The sequence below is a fragment of the Lissotriton vulgaris genome, chromosome 6, assembly GCF_964263255.1.
Source record: "Lissotriton vulgaris chromosome 6, aLisVul1.2, whole genome shotgun sequence".
NCBI classification, from domain to species: domain Eukaryota; kingdom Metazoa; phylum Chordata; class Amphibia; order Caudata; family Salamandridae; genus Lissotriton; species Lissotriton vulgaris.
Window position 1 is genome coordinate 1,871,045,786 of NC_141694.1, and position 13,938 is coordinate 1,871,059,723.

Sequence of the window (13,938 nt, forward strand, 5' to 3'; positions counted from 1 at the left end):
TTCACTAGGAGGCTACTCCTTCAATTTAGGTATGGAACCCTCCCACTATTTGCAACAACCAATAATTGGTTAGATGATGCCTACTATCTTTGGCCCGGATGTTGAGTGGTGGAGGAAACAGAAATTCATGTATTTTTCTTCTGCCCGGCTTATAAGCAGGCCAGGTCTAAATGGATTATACAACTGTGCAGGAACCTGGGTATTTGGGATTACTCTGCTGACTTTAGAATTTTAAAATCTGATATGGACCCAATATATGTGGTTGTAATCTCTAAATTTCTCCAGGCAATGTGGTTGAAACAAAGGTATTTTCTGGAAATTGATACCTAATGAATTGTGATTGTGTTATTCAGTCCTAATCACTCTGGTGTTTGTAACTGTCTAAATTGTTTAATAATCTTCTTAAACTTTTTATCATATTTTATATTTTTAACAGAAAAAATTTTTTTTTACATAAATTGTTTTATTTTTTTAATACCCTGGGAAGTTTGTGCATCCTTACATTCATTAACATCACCACCGGATTTATGTTTAAATCGTGTATGTAATTGTACAGTTTATTGTTTTAATCTTTGTGCTTTTATGACTGTAATAGTCGCAATAAAGTTATTATGATGATGAAATGAAAAATCTAATCATTGATGAGTTTCAAAGTCAATGCTTGCCTTTGTACATTTAAGAATGCAACAGATTTTAAAAACAGATTATGATGTTCTACTTGGAGGAAAACATTTAATTGTATTTGGCGACCTACTACAACTTACTCCTGTAAAAGGGCAATTTTTTTTTAAGCGCTCCATTAAGACACTAGGAAATCTTTAGGAAGTATTGAAAATGTCAACACTCGGTCTTATTTTGAATATAAAGAACATATTAAGACTATGCGACAAGCAAGTGATGAACCTTATTGAAAAGTTCTTCAGGATATTAGAATTGGTGTTTTGCCAAAACATGGCAGAGAAACTTTATGAAGTCAGCTTTTAATGAATTTATTTGCAAATGAAAACGTAGCACCTAAAATATTATACAAGAACATTAGAGAAAATAAGTCTATAGTTTGCCTAATGCCAACACTGCAACAGATGTTCTACATTCAATCAAGAACTTTTGAAATTGGAAATACAGCCAGTAGTGAAAATGAAAGCTATTGATAAAATGGAACACAAAGGAGTTACTATTCTTATGTCAGAGAAATTACAGTCAAAATTGGATTCTTTGGAAAAGTCAGTGTCTAAGACTGCAGGTTTAGAAAAGATTTTATATAATATGTAAACTGTCGAGTAATTTTACGGCATAATTTAAATGTAGAAGAAGGTTTAGTAAATGGAGAAGTTGGAAACGTTGTTGATTTGGGAAATTATCAGAACCGAGATGGAATTTAATTTTTGAAGAATTCATTTGATCAGATTGCAGAGTTAAAACAGATTGAACATTGTGCTGTTCATTTTTTGCTTGTAAAAGACTTGTATGTTCAAAGAAAACTATTTTCTCTTTCTTTAGCATATGCAGTAACCATTCATAAATCACAAGGTTTAAGTCAGCCAGTGCTTTGGTAAATATTGGAAGTACAGTGTTTAAAGAGGGTGTGGAAAATGTTGCATTAACTCGAGTAAGAACATTATCTGGTTTGTATTTGATTGATATTGATGAGAAAAAGATTAGTGCTGATGTAAATTGTGTAAAAGAGTATAATCTGTTAAGAAGTGTATTGGACTTGGCTCTTTTCCCCCAAATATTTCCCTTTCCCCCCCCAGCATGTAGGATGTCTCCCCCATGGTAAAGGTTACTGAATAGGCCATGTGAGGTATGAGAAGCCCTGTGTAATGTTAAATGCAATGCAATGGTGTTTACATTTATTTTCCCCATTGTAAACATGTACCATGTGGTGAAATACTGCATTTGAAATGGCTGCCATGGCTGTGCGTTGTGCCACCTGACTGCAGGAGGTTAGCAGTCTAGTTGTTAGGTACCCAGCCACCCCTAGCTTTTGGAGGGAAAGCCTGGCACCCAGGGTGCTCTACTCCTCCCACTGAGCCAGTTAGAACTAGTTTGCCTTAGAATTCTAGAAGCTTCCAGCCTTTCTGGTATAGGTAGAGCAGTAGAGTTGTCATGTGCAGAGACAGAGGTGGGACAGGAATGTGAGGGGACCTGCTGTCAGGGGATACCGCCACTTGGGCCTGTGTGCTGGACCCTGCACCCATCTAGGACCCCCCTACTGCCCCCAGGGCTTGTAAAGCCCCACTTCAGGAGTTCAGGCTGCCGTGTGGGAGGAGGGCCATGCTGCAGTGGGGATGGTTAAAGCCTACCACCCTGTTTTGATGATGCCCCCACTAACTGCTGACCTGGCCCAGTAGTGCCTACTGCTCTGTCCCCAGGGCCCCTGAGGAAGGAGGGCCCCCCAGGTCCCTGAAGCTGCCAGGACCCTGCGCCACCCAAGCCCTGCGCAAAGAAGCACCTAGAAGGAAAGGAGCATCGTGGACTGGATCCCTCCCAGGAGGTGAGGAGTATTACCCTGGGGCCCCTGGGGCTTGCTGCTGGGACTGTTCGCCCCCCTTTCGCTGTGCGCCTGGAACTGTTAGGCCTAGAGGAAGCGCTGTGTGCTAAAGCGCTATGATCTGGGAAGCGCTGTGCTATTAAGGAACTTATTGCCTGGCCCTGGATGAGTGCTGCCTGAAGTGTACCTGCCTAGACACCACAATCCTAAAGCGCTGTGCCTAGAAGAAACGCTGTGTGCCTGCAAAGCGCTAACCTTACCCAGGAATGTTGTAGCCTGCTGTGCCTTTGGAAGAGCTGGCCTGCAGGAGACTGCCTCGTGTCCCCAAAGCATCGTGACCAAGACTGCCCTGCTATGAGTGTTTTAAGCACTGTATCGCCCTGGGAAATGCTGCTGGCCCAAGCGCTGTGAGCGCTGCTGTGTACTCTAAGTGCTAGAAACCTAATGTGCTGTGCCGTGAAGACGCTGTTGCCCTGCGAAGCGCTGCACTGCTGGAAGTGTTACTGCCTGACCTGCTTGTTCCTAAGCGCTGTATTTGGAGGACTGTGCCCCCAAGCTCTGTGCGGCAGAAGCGCTGCTTGGCCTGAAGGAACTGTTTTATTGGGAAAATCTGTCTTATGCCAGGACTGCTGTCTCTTACAGCTCTGCGTCTGCAAAGCTTTGTTTAGCCCCCTGCAGTGGCCGGTGTCCTTGATACTGTTTTCTTTTGAGGCAGAGTTACCCTCCTGGCTAGGCAGGAGTCTGCTGCAATGTTTGGGCTGCTGATAAATTCCTGCAGAGTTCCCTGCCTCAGGTGTTGTACCCCTGTTGATAGGGTGCCTAAAATTTCCCACGCTAAGGTCCTGCAGAATGTTTTGATGCCTAGTGGTTCCCTGTTACTGTTTTATGCCTAATGTGCGGGAGAGCCTCCTGTATTCCTGCATAAAGTTACGCCGAGGATATTATAGGCCTGATGTTAAGGTTTTACGCCTATTGGTTGATTTTGATGCTAAGGCTCATGCCCCCATGGTGGATGTGATTATGCCTACCTAGGCCTGATATTAAATTTGCATGCCTATGCCAGATGTTGATGCTAGGTGTCACATGTTTCTTTTGTAGGAGGTGCTAATGTAAGTCAGTTGGTTTTTATGCCTAATGTTTCCTTGTATGCTTCAAGCCCACTACTCAGGTGTTGCTGAGGATTAAGTTCTGAGTTTGCCCTGCAATATTGATCCTTTGTTTTATGCATTTCCTGACATTCTTTTTATTTCAGCTGGACACTAATGGACTTCCTTAACCCTTTTTCTTACTTCTCCCATTTTTCCTTGTAAATATTCCCCCTGGTGTACTTTGCTCTGGCGTCAGTTGGCGCCCCATTGCGGTTACTGTTGGTATTGAGTTTTACCTTTGCAGGTTGGAGATTATACAAAACCTATTCTTTTTCCAACCAGAAGCGGTGTCGTGCCTCTTTTGTAGTGTGCCTGGTGTGTCGTCTGTGGGTACTGCGTAGAAGCTTCACATGTCCTCTGAAGTTTGGCCTGCCAGCTCTGCTCCATGCTACCCCCTGTAGAATTGGTGACCCCATTTCTAACAAAGACTTTATGCTCCTCACTTAGGTGGAGAGCCAGTGTATGAGAAACATGTAGTGTGTCCAAAACGAAAATATGACAAATATTCTACTGAGATTTAAAAAAGAAAACAATGCAAGAGAATGATGAAACTGCAAAGAAAATGAAAATGGACACTGATGATGATATTGTAGGATGCCAGTTAGAAAATAGTTCAGGCATCAGCTGCTAATGTCATTGTAAATGCTGTCTTTTATCTAGAGGATCTTCATCATGAAATTATGGAAAATCGACAAAAAAAAATGTGTTCTTTAATGCATCATATTTTTCAAAAGTTGGTAACTGATAGAACTAAAATCCATATTGCTTATGGCATTCGGTATATTTTGGATATATGTAATGCTTCATTGAAATTTACATTGAATATACAACAAGATGCACAACAATTTCTTATATTTATGCTTGCAGTATTGAATGATGAAGGAATAGAAAATGACATTTTTTTGAGACTAAGTTACTGATGGTATCATAAATTTGAAGAGTGTTCATTTTCTTCTACTACTGAAATAGACACTGAACGATTCATATACTTGACGATACCAGATTGCAAATCAATGTCTTTTAACATATCAGTAAAAACAGCTAATCAAGATATGAAATGTTCTCATTGTAAATCAGAAATGTTGTCAACATTATGTATAGAAAGATATGAAAAATATGTCATTTTAACGCTACTACGTTGTAGTGCAAATGGAACAAAATTGGAAACTAAAATTAAAAAATGTTGTGGCAAGTGAAGTATCAATTTCAGAAAGAACTTTTAAAGCAGTGGCTATTATTTTCCATGATGAACCTACTATAACATGTGGACACTATACTGTGTATGTAAAGGGCAATAAAGGAGGCTTATTTGGAATTCAAATGTAGGTTGCCTTTTGAATTACCAAATTCATATCTCATATTTTTGATGCCAAAGTTTTGAAAACATCATTCAGCCTATTGGGAAGATTTGATCACAAAATAACTAGTTTATTTTGGATATTGTCAATGCAAATGGATTTGGAAACATTATTCGGCCTATTAGGAAGATGTGAACAATTACTGTTTAGATTATTGTTTGTGCTAATTCATATTGCATTTGGAAAATTGTGTTTGAAAGAAGTAGTTTATATATTCGATCTTTATATTATAAACGATGTAAATGAGAGTGTATATTTTACAAAATGTACTTGAGAGAAATAAAAGATTTAATGTAGTTGAAGAATTTAATTTAAAAATTGTATACAGGTAAACAGATAGTTACACTTGTCCTAAATAATGATCAACGCTGTTTTTTTTTACAATCTTGTTGATTGCTTTTTTTCCCCGCTGTTGTATGATGAAACTTCATTGAAATCACCTTGTATGGTGAAATTCAGTAGAATCTGAGAACAGCAAAAGAGGGAAACTGAAAGTGTTATGCAATTTAAAATTATGTTGTGTTCTTAAAACTATATTATTATATTCAATAACAGTTTTTCTTTTTTTACAGAAGGTACTGGTGAAGTTTAAAAAGGTTTTAAATTCAGTTTACAACAAAACTACTGTAAAATAGTGCCACTGAGTTTTGTATCTTCTTTAATAAAAAAGGTAAGAATGAAATAATGTAATAAGCATGATAATGTGAAGTAATATTTACAGTCCCTTTTACGGCACTCATCCATTTTTTCAAACACTACAGATGCACTCAACTATACAGTTACTATTCCCACAGTTCTGCAATCACCCACGCGCTATCCATGCACTTCTCCAATCACCTAGCCATTACCCATACACTAATATCACCTAGACACAACCTATGTACTTTACCGATCACCAAGGCACTATCTGTACACTCATGCAATCAGCTACACATTATCCATATGCTCTTCCAATCACCCAGGTATTACCCATATTTTTCTTCAATCCCTCAAACATTACCCCTGCGCTCATGCAATCACCCACATACAACCCTTACACTCTTTCAATCAACTAGGCAGTATCTATGCACTCCTCTAATCACTCAGCCAGTACCTTGCACTTATAAAATCACCCAGACACTACCTATGCACTACTCCAATCATCCAGGCACTACTACTACACTCATGCAACCACCTGGATATTACCCCTGCACTCATGCAATCCCCTAGTCATTAAACATGCAGTCCTTCAGTCACTCAGGCAGTACACATGCACTTATAAAATCACCCAGGCACTAAATGTGCACTGATCCAATCACTCAGGCACTACCCCTAAATTCATGCAATCACCTAGACATTACCTATATACTCATGCAATTACCCAGGCATTATCTATGCACTCCTCTAATCCCCTAGATATTACCCCTGCACTTATGCAATCATGTATGCATTGCCTATGCATTCCTCCAATGACCCAGACATTACCTCTGCACTCATGAATTCACCCAGGTATCACTCATGCAATCCTTCATTAACTCTGGCAGTACCCATGCACTTATAAAATCATCCAGGCTCTACCTATGCATTCCTCCAATAACCCAGGTACTACATATGCACTCCTGAAATCACCCAGACACTACCACTACACTCATGCAAACACCCAGACATTACTCTTGCACTCATACAATGTAAATGTAAATGTAGTAGTATTTGTATAGCGCACCGAATCGACCCCCGAAGGGGTATCTCAGGCGCTTGTACGCATACCGCTGTGGAACCCTTCCTGGCTTTTCCCTGTGAGTGCCCACTCCTGGGCACCCCCAAGGTGAAGCCAGGCATCCTAGCGTTGTTGGGGCCGTTGTCGAGATTAAGCAAGCTATTGCCCAGAGTTGCAGAGTGGGACCCATGATTAGAATAGGCAGCGAGGCAAGAATGATCAGGTCCATGGAAATTGACCCCAAGACCCGCCGAGGCGGGAATTGAACCCTGGTCCCGGGCTAGACCTCTGCATCAGGGTCTGCCACTCTAACCATTGAGCCACACTTCTCCACTCAGGAACTAGCTATACACTCATAGAATAACTCATGCACTACTCTTGCACTGCTGCAATCATCCAGCCAGTATCCATGCACTTTGCAAATCACACAGGCACTACTTATACACTTTTCCAATCACCCAGGCACTACCACTACAGTCATGCAACGACCCAGACATTACTGTTGCACTGATGTGATCAGCCAGACATTACTCGTGCACTCCTCCAATTACCGACACATTGCCCCTGCACTCATGCAATCACTTAGGCATTACCCAGGACTCCTCCAATGACCCACTCATGCAATCACCTACCTAGTACCCATACACTGCTTCAATCATTCAGGCAGTACCCATACACTTTTAAAATCATCCAGACACTACCTATGCACTCCTCTAATAACCCAGGCATTACCACTGTAGTTGTACAATTAAACAGGCAATAGATATGTACTTATAAAATCATCCAGACACCACCTATGTACTCATGCAATCACACAGGTACTTCTGATGCACTCCTTGATGCACCTAGGCATTGCCCATTCACTCCTCCAATCAGCCATGCACTATCCATGTACTCCTTGTAATCACCCAGGCTCTACTCTTGCACTCATCCAATAACTCAGAAACGACCCTGGTACTCATATAATCACCCAGGCAAAACGTATTCACTTATGAAAACACCCAGGCACTACCTCTACACTCATGCAATTAGCTAGACCTTACCTCTACCCTCATGCAATTACCCGGGCATGACCTTTGCACTCTCAAATCCCCCAGACATTACCACTGCACTCATGCAATCACCCATGCACTCCTCCATTTACCTACACATCATCCCTGCACTCATGCAATCACTTACGCATTACCTATGCAATCCTCCAATGACCCAGACACTACCCCTGCACTCATGCAATCACCTAGGTTACCCATGCACTTATCAAATCATCCAGGCTCTACCTATGCACTCATGCATTACCTCAAGCACTACTTATGCACTCCTGCAATCACCCAGGAACTACCACTACACTCATGCAACCAGCCCAACATTACTCTTGCACTCATGCACTCACCCAGGCACTAGCTATGCACTCATAGAATAACTCTTGCACTGCTGTAATCATCCAGGCACTATCCATGCACTCCTCCAATGTATTTATTTATTTAATGCATTTTTTATAAAGCGCAGACTTTACATGAAGGTGTCGGAGCGCTGTACAATAGAACCAGTTATGTTACATGAGAGAAATGGTACAAAATAGAACGTCACAAAAATCAACAGGAGAGGTAGAGTAAATCAATATAGACAATCACAAAATATCACACACAGCAATCAAGGGTGGGGAATAAATAAGAAGAGGTTACAAAGATGAACTAACTTCCTGGAGGAGTCTGAGAATGAGGGTATTATTTTTATAAGTGTCTTTGGAAGAGAAGAGATTCGAGGTTAGCTTTGAAAATCTTGTTGGAGATGATGGCACGGAGCAATGCGGAAGCGAGTTCCAGATTCTCACTGCATTACCTGAGAACGATTGAGCCATCGATCATCATCAATCATCCATCCAGTATCCATGCACTTGAAAAATCACCCAGGCACTACTTATACATTTTTCCTTTCACCCAGGCACTACCACTACAGTCATGCAACGACCCAGACACTACTCTTCCACTGATGCGATCAGCCAGACATTACTCATGCACCCCTCCAATTAGTTACACATTACCCCTGCACTTATGCAATCACTTGGGCATTACACATGTACTTCTCCAGTGACCCTGACATTACCCCTGCACTCATGCAATCACCTAGCTATTACCCTTGCAGTGTTTCAATCACTCAGGCAGTACCCAAGCACTTATAAAATCAACCAGGTACTTCCCATGCACTCATCCATTAACCCACACTACTTATGCACTCCTCAATGCACCTAGGTATTACCCATGCACACCTCCAATCAGCCATGCACTATCCATGTACTCATTCAATCACCCAGGCACTATTCTTCCACTCCTCCAATTACTCAGGCACCACACTTGTACTCCTATAATTACTCGGCAACACCCATGTACTTATAAAATCACCCAGGCAGTACCTCTACACTCATGCAATTACCCATGCATTACCCACGGATTCCTCTAATTCCCCAGGCATTACCCCTGCACTCATTGAATCACCAATGTATTAACTATCCACTGCTCCACTCACCCAGGTTCCACCCTTGCACTACTCCAATCACCCAGGCACTACCACTACACTCATGTACCCACCCCGACATTACTGTTGCACTCATGCAATCACCCAGGCAGGTTTTCTTTAATCTGGCACATAGTAGAAATTGCTCCAGGGAGACACCAAAGGCCTCCAGTGCCTCCTAAAAAGGAATGAATGTTTCTCTGGGGCAAAAATCTCTCATTGCTCGGCGAGCTCTTTCCCTCCAACGTGCCATTGAAATATTCAGGGTTATTGTTTTTTACAGTGAAGCAGCTCATATTTCCAAGTCTCTCAAGTATGGCGGTTCCAAAATATTCTTTTAACTATTGATTTCCACAGTTTACCTATTTTCCTTATCATGCCATATCTGCTAATGAATCACTTTTAGACATTTGTTTTTTGTTTTTTCAGACTTAGGGGCAAGTTTACAATCCCCTAGCACCACTGGACCGTTACTTTTGTGATGCTCTGCTGGCACTGTGTACTGACCCATATTTACAAGGCCACACAAAGCTACTTTACGTGGCTTTATGCAGCCTTGTAAATATGGTACTCTTTCATGCAGTATTCTGTGTTAAAGGGAGGTGTCACAGGTGATGCTGTGGGTGTTTGCATGCAACACCCATGGCTTCTTGACACTGTCCTAGATATAAAAATATTTTTAAATCTGAGGCAGCGCCGAAAACGTTCAAGTTTGAAGTGGCGCAACGAGGAGAAATACTTTTATTTCTCATCATGTTTCACTCTTTCTATCTGTGCTTCATTATGCAGCGAACATGCAAGGAGCAAAACACCATTAAAGATTGTTTTTGTGCAGGGAGTTGTCCCTTCCTGTACCAAGAAAATCATCTCTGACTGCAACGCGGGCACCCTTGCACCATGATGTAAGGGTGCCTGTGTGGGTGCATGGTTGCTGTTTTAGCGCTTGTGCAGGGGAGAGCACAGGGGTGCCACTTATTTCTTTATATGCGACGCATCCCTGCATTTTTTAAACGACACAACTCGGTGCAGCACAATTGCTTGCGGCGCCATGCTGCACCATATCATTGTAAGGTGCAGCCAGCCGTCTAAAAAAACGTGCGTCTTGGAGGGCCAGTGTAGGTTAATACCTTGTGTGCTGATGACGAGCTCAGCTCGTGATGCTGCACTGTGGCCGTGTGCTGGTGACGAGCTGAGCTCGTCATGGCCTGGGCGCGCCCCCTCTCCCCCCGCGCCTAGGGGGAATTAGCTCCGCAGCGATGGGGTTAAGGTGATACAGTGTGTAATGCTGACATGGATACTGTACCTTGCGTCACTTGATCTGTGCAGCTGATGTTGCAAGCCATCCGACAGCACTTCTGTCCACTTGGGCATACACCATCGCACTGGCAATAAGTTGGCACGATCAATGATAGGCATTGAGGTCCATTATAAGCGCATTCACTGAGTCGGTCTGTGAATAAGAAGGTAGCAGGTTGAGAATTCAACTGATGTGTCATTCACAGCCTGAAGATGACCAGAATCATCGTCACCATCACCATCAGTCATAACAAGAGTCTAGCACCAAGTTTGTAATAAACATAGCATGTAGTGGTCCATGGGGACCTCACAGGGCAGCGCTGGAACAGGCATAACATTTCCCCCCAGTTGTGGAGGCGAAGCCTTTATACTCCCTTTGACCACCACTGCCTGAGGGCTGCCCCCGGAGCCTTCAGGGCTCTCACCGCCCCCACAGCAGGCAGTTTGGTGGGTTGCTGGGGGGGAATTGTAGGATACCCCTTGGTATCCCTGTGGTTGGGGTGTGCTTTATATCTCAGATCAGGGGTACACCAAATATTCCTGACCATGCTGCAAGAAATTCCTGCAAGACTCTTAAAAACCTTCCCCACTGGAGTTACCCTGGCTTGGAGCTTTGCTTTCAGGTATCACTCACTGTGGAATGCACGGAATTCCTAAAATGTTGTTGCAGTTTGCAAGTTTAATGTACCAAATAGCGCTGTAAGGCGTGGCATCTTAGTTCTATCCGAAACGCTTGTGTTTGGAATGGAATTAAAAAAAATGCCCCTGTGACTGGTCAGGCCAGTACCGGCCCCCCAGGGTAAGCTGCTATCCTGCGACCTTACTGTTGCGTGACACAGTGCCAGCATATGCTGCCCGGCATCCAGGCACACTGAAGCCCAGCCTCCACCATACATTCGCTCTGAGTGGGAAGGGGGTGCCCAGACGGGGGCTCCGTGCTCGCTGTGTCACTGGAATCAAGCTAGCCGTGCAGGTCTGTGCAGCATGAAACTCCAAGCTGAACTCTTTACATAAGGTTCGCACACGAACATGGCTATTCCTTTTTACTGCATTATGCATGCACCGTGTTTTGCTTTGAAACACTCCTGGACGTTGATTAAACATGTTCCCTTTGACTTTGGAAATCATTTTTACTTCTGTAACTTTCAAAGTATGAGCATTACCCACTGCAGCATTTCAAAGAAGGAAGGAACACTGCACTACACACACCTAACACCAGCTGTTCTACAGATAACGACACAATGAGAGCCCTGAGCATCAGTTGACCCAAAGCGCTGTGGATACCTTCCCCACTAATGGAAGGGAACCACCTGCTGACACAGTCATCCTTTGCAGCCGCCATCTTTGTCGTCCCCACAGGGGTCTCAGAGATGTGGGTATACTGATTGTGTTGCTCATAAGACACCACGCACACTTGATTTCCAAGGCTACTTCCCCCACCTGTGTGGAGCTGTCTGATCTTTGGCAAATCACTTTATATATAAGTACCTGATGTCCGTGATATGAATACATTCCATGGAGCAGGTTTACAAGCCCCTTGCGACACTTTTGCGCCACCGGTGCGTCACTTTTGTGACGCAGCGGTGGCGTAATAAATACGGCCAATGTACAATGTGATGCATCTAGGGAGATACATCACGTTGTAAAGCCCTGCATCACATTATACCTGCGTCAGGTGTAATGTATGCAGGGTGGGAGTTCCCATGCAGCAAAGCTTCGTAGAAGTGACGCAGGGAAATCTACAACATTTCACTGCGGCACTTCTATGACGCCACGCTGGAGCAGGCGTAAGGAGTGACGCAGTGTAGTGGGAATAGGCCTCAAAATGCATTGCTGGAGTTGCGTCATGCTTGCGACACGACTCTAGCAATGCGTGACTTTTGCCCCAGCAGATGCGTCAGAATTTCTGAAGCATCTCTCAATTCCTGCGCCATGGTGTGCCGAATTTTAAATACAGCTCATCAATGGTGGCGCAAGGGTTCCTCAGGGTGGCGTACTACAGATGCGTCACTTTCTTGTAAATCTGCCCCCAAATACTTCCAGAGAGTCTTGAAACCAAGCAAGGTCATTGGTTATGATGGTGTGTCTGTCTGGATCACAGCTCCTGCTCCCGTCTTTCAGAACTCACCATCTCTTGTGCAGGCGCCCTGATCCCACAGGACTTACCTGGGACTCTGCTTGGAGCGAAGGAGTCAGCAAACAAGTGCCCCCTGCCAAACCCAGCCAACTGTCTTTATTATCTCTACTGCTTTACATTTTGTTCTTATACTATCCTAAAAATAAACCGTCACAGGGGACTGGGAAATCAAAAGCAACATTTAGGAAGGCGCTATCTCCCCACTGCAGGGTGCAGACAGACTGATGACTTTAGACATATTTATTTATTCATTCATTTGAATGTTCATTGTGCTTTCCCCAAAGCATTGCTTGAAATAAGTAAACACTGATTCAGCATGAGAGGAATGGGAGATTAAGAGGATTCAGGTCAGAAGGATGTATTTGTGACAGAAAACGGGGTTACAGGTTAGATTTGAAGAACTGGAATCCCAGTGAGGTGGGTATATTCAAGGCAGGGGGGTCTGGCCAGAATTCTGGGGTAACTGGACTGGGTTACTGGAATCAGATAAGGGCATGAGAGCTGACACTAACTGATTTGGGATTAAGGGTGGAGTGAACAGGAAAGAGAGAGGAGTGAGCAAAGATAGAATGGAGTCAGTGCATGAACAGATGTATACAAAAGGGCCAAGAGGTCAGGGGTCAAGCCAAGTGGTAAAGGGCCTAGTAAGCAGCCATAAGTAAGGAAACACTGTTTACCTGCTGTCTTCGGGTCATCACAGACTGAGGGGCTATCACTATCAGCCGCCCAAAGTAGCCACATGCACAGAGGCAGAAGTGCCAGGGAAAGGTAGTTATTGCCTCTCTTCATCTTGGCTCCCAGACCTGTATCTGAAGCCCAGGGACTGTGAGGCTCAGATTTATAGCAGACACATTCTGCCTTAGCAGGAAGGAGGGGGCCTGGCCCCCTTGTAGGTATGAACCAGAACTGCTGCCAGAAGGTTTCTCAACTGGGTCATTACGAAACACATCTCCCACTGGAACATTCAACAAAGTAGGTCAGATACATTTAATTGAGACATTCCCAGGCCATCTAATTACTATTTACGTCTCCAATTAAGTCCCACTTCCTTCTACCCTGGAGGTAAAGACTGTTGATCCTGCAGAGGAGATGACGCAACCGTGGTGTTGATTTCATAAGGTTGACTGAGCCACTTAGCACTGATCCCCTCATAGTTCATATAAAGGGGGTGTAACAGGATGAGAACTGGACTAACATCATTGGAGAAGTGAGGCTCAATGGTTAGAGCGGCAGACCCTGATGCAGAGGTCTAGCCCGGGACCAGGGTTCAATTCCCAGCCTCGGCGGGTCTTGGACTC

General features: G+C 43.7%; 1 long non-coding RNA gene across 1 annotated transcript in view; it reads right to left on the reverse strand.

The window, feature by feature from the left end:
- Positions 1-13,451, reverse strand: part of LOC147709707 (uncharacterized) — a 36,920-nt gene extending 23,469 nt beyond the window's left edge. Inside the window, exons 1-2 of the long non-coding RNA XR_015296723.1 lie at positions 13,318-13,451; positions 10,511-10,657 (exon numbers count right to left, since the gene is read on the reverse strand). This is a non-coding gene — a long non-coding RNA (uncharacterized LOC147709707). The remainder of the gene's footprint in view (positions 1-10,510; positions 10,658-13,317) is intronic.
- Positions 13,452-13,938: the final 487 nt, after the last annotated feature.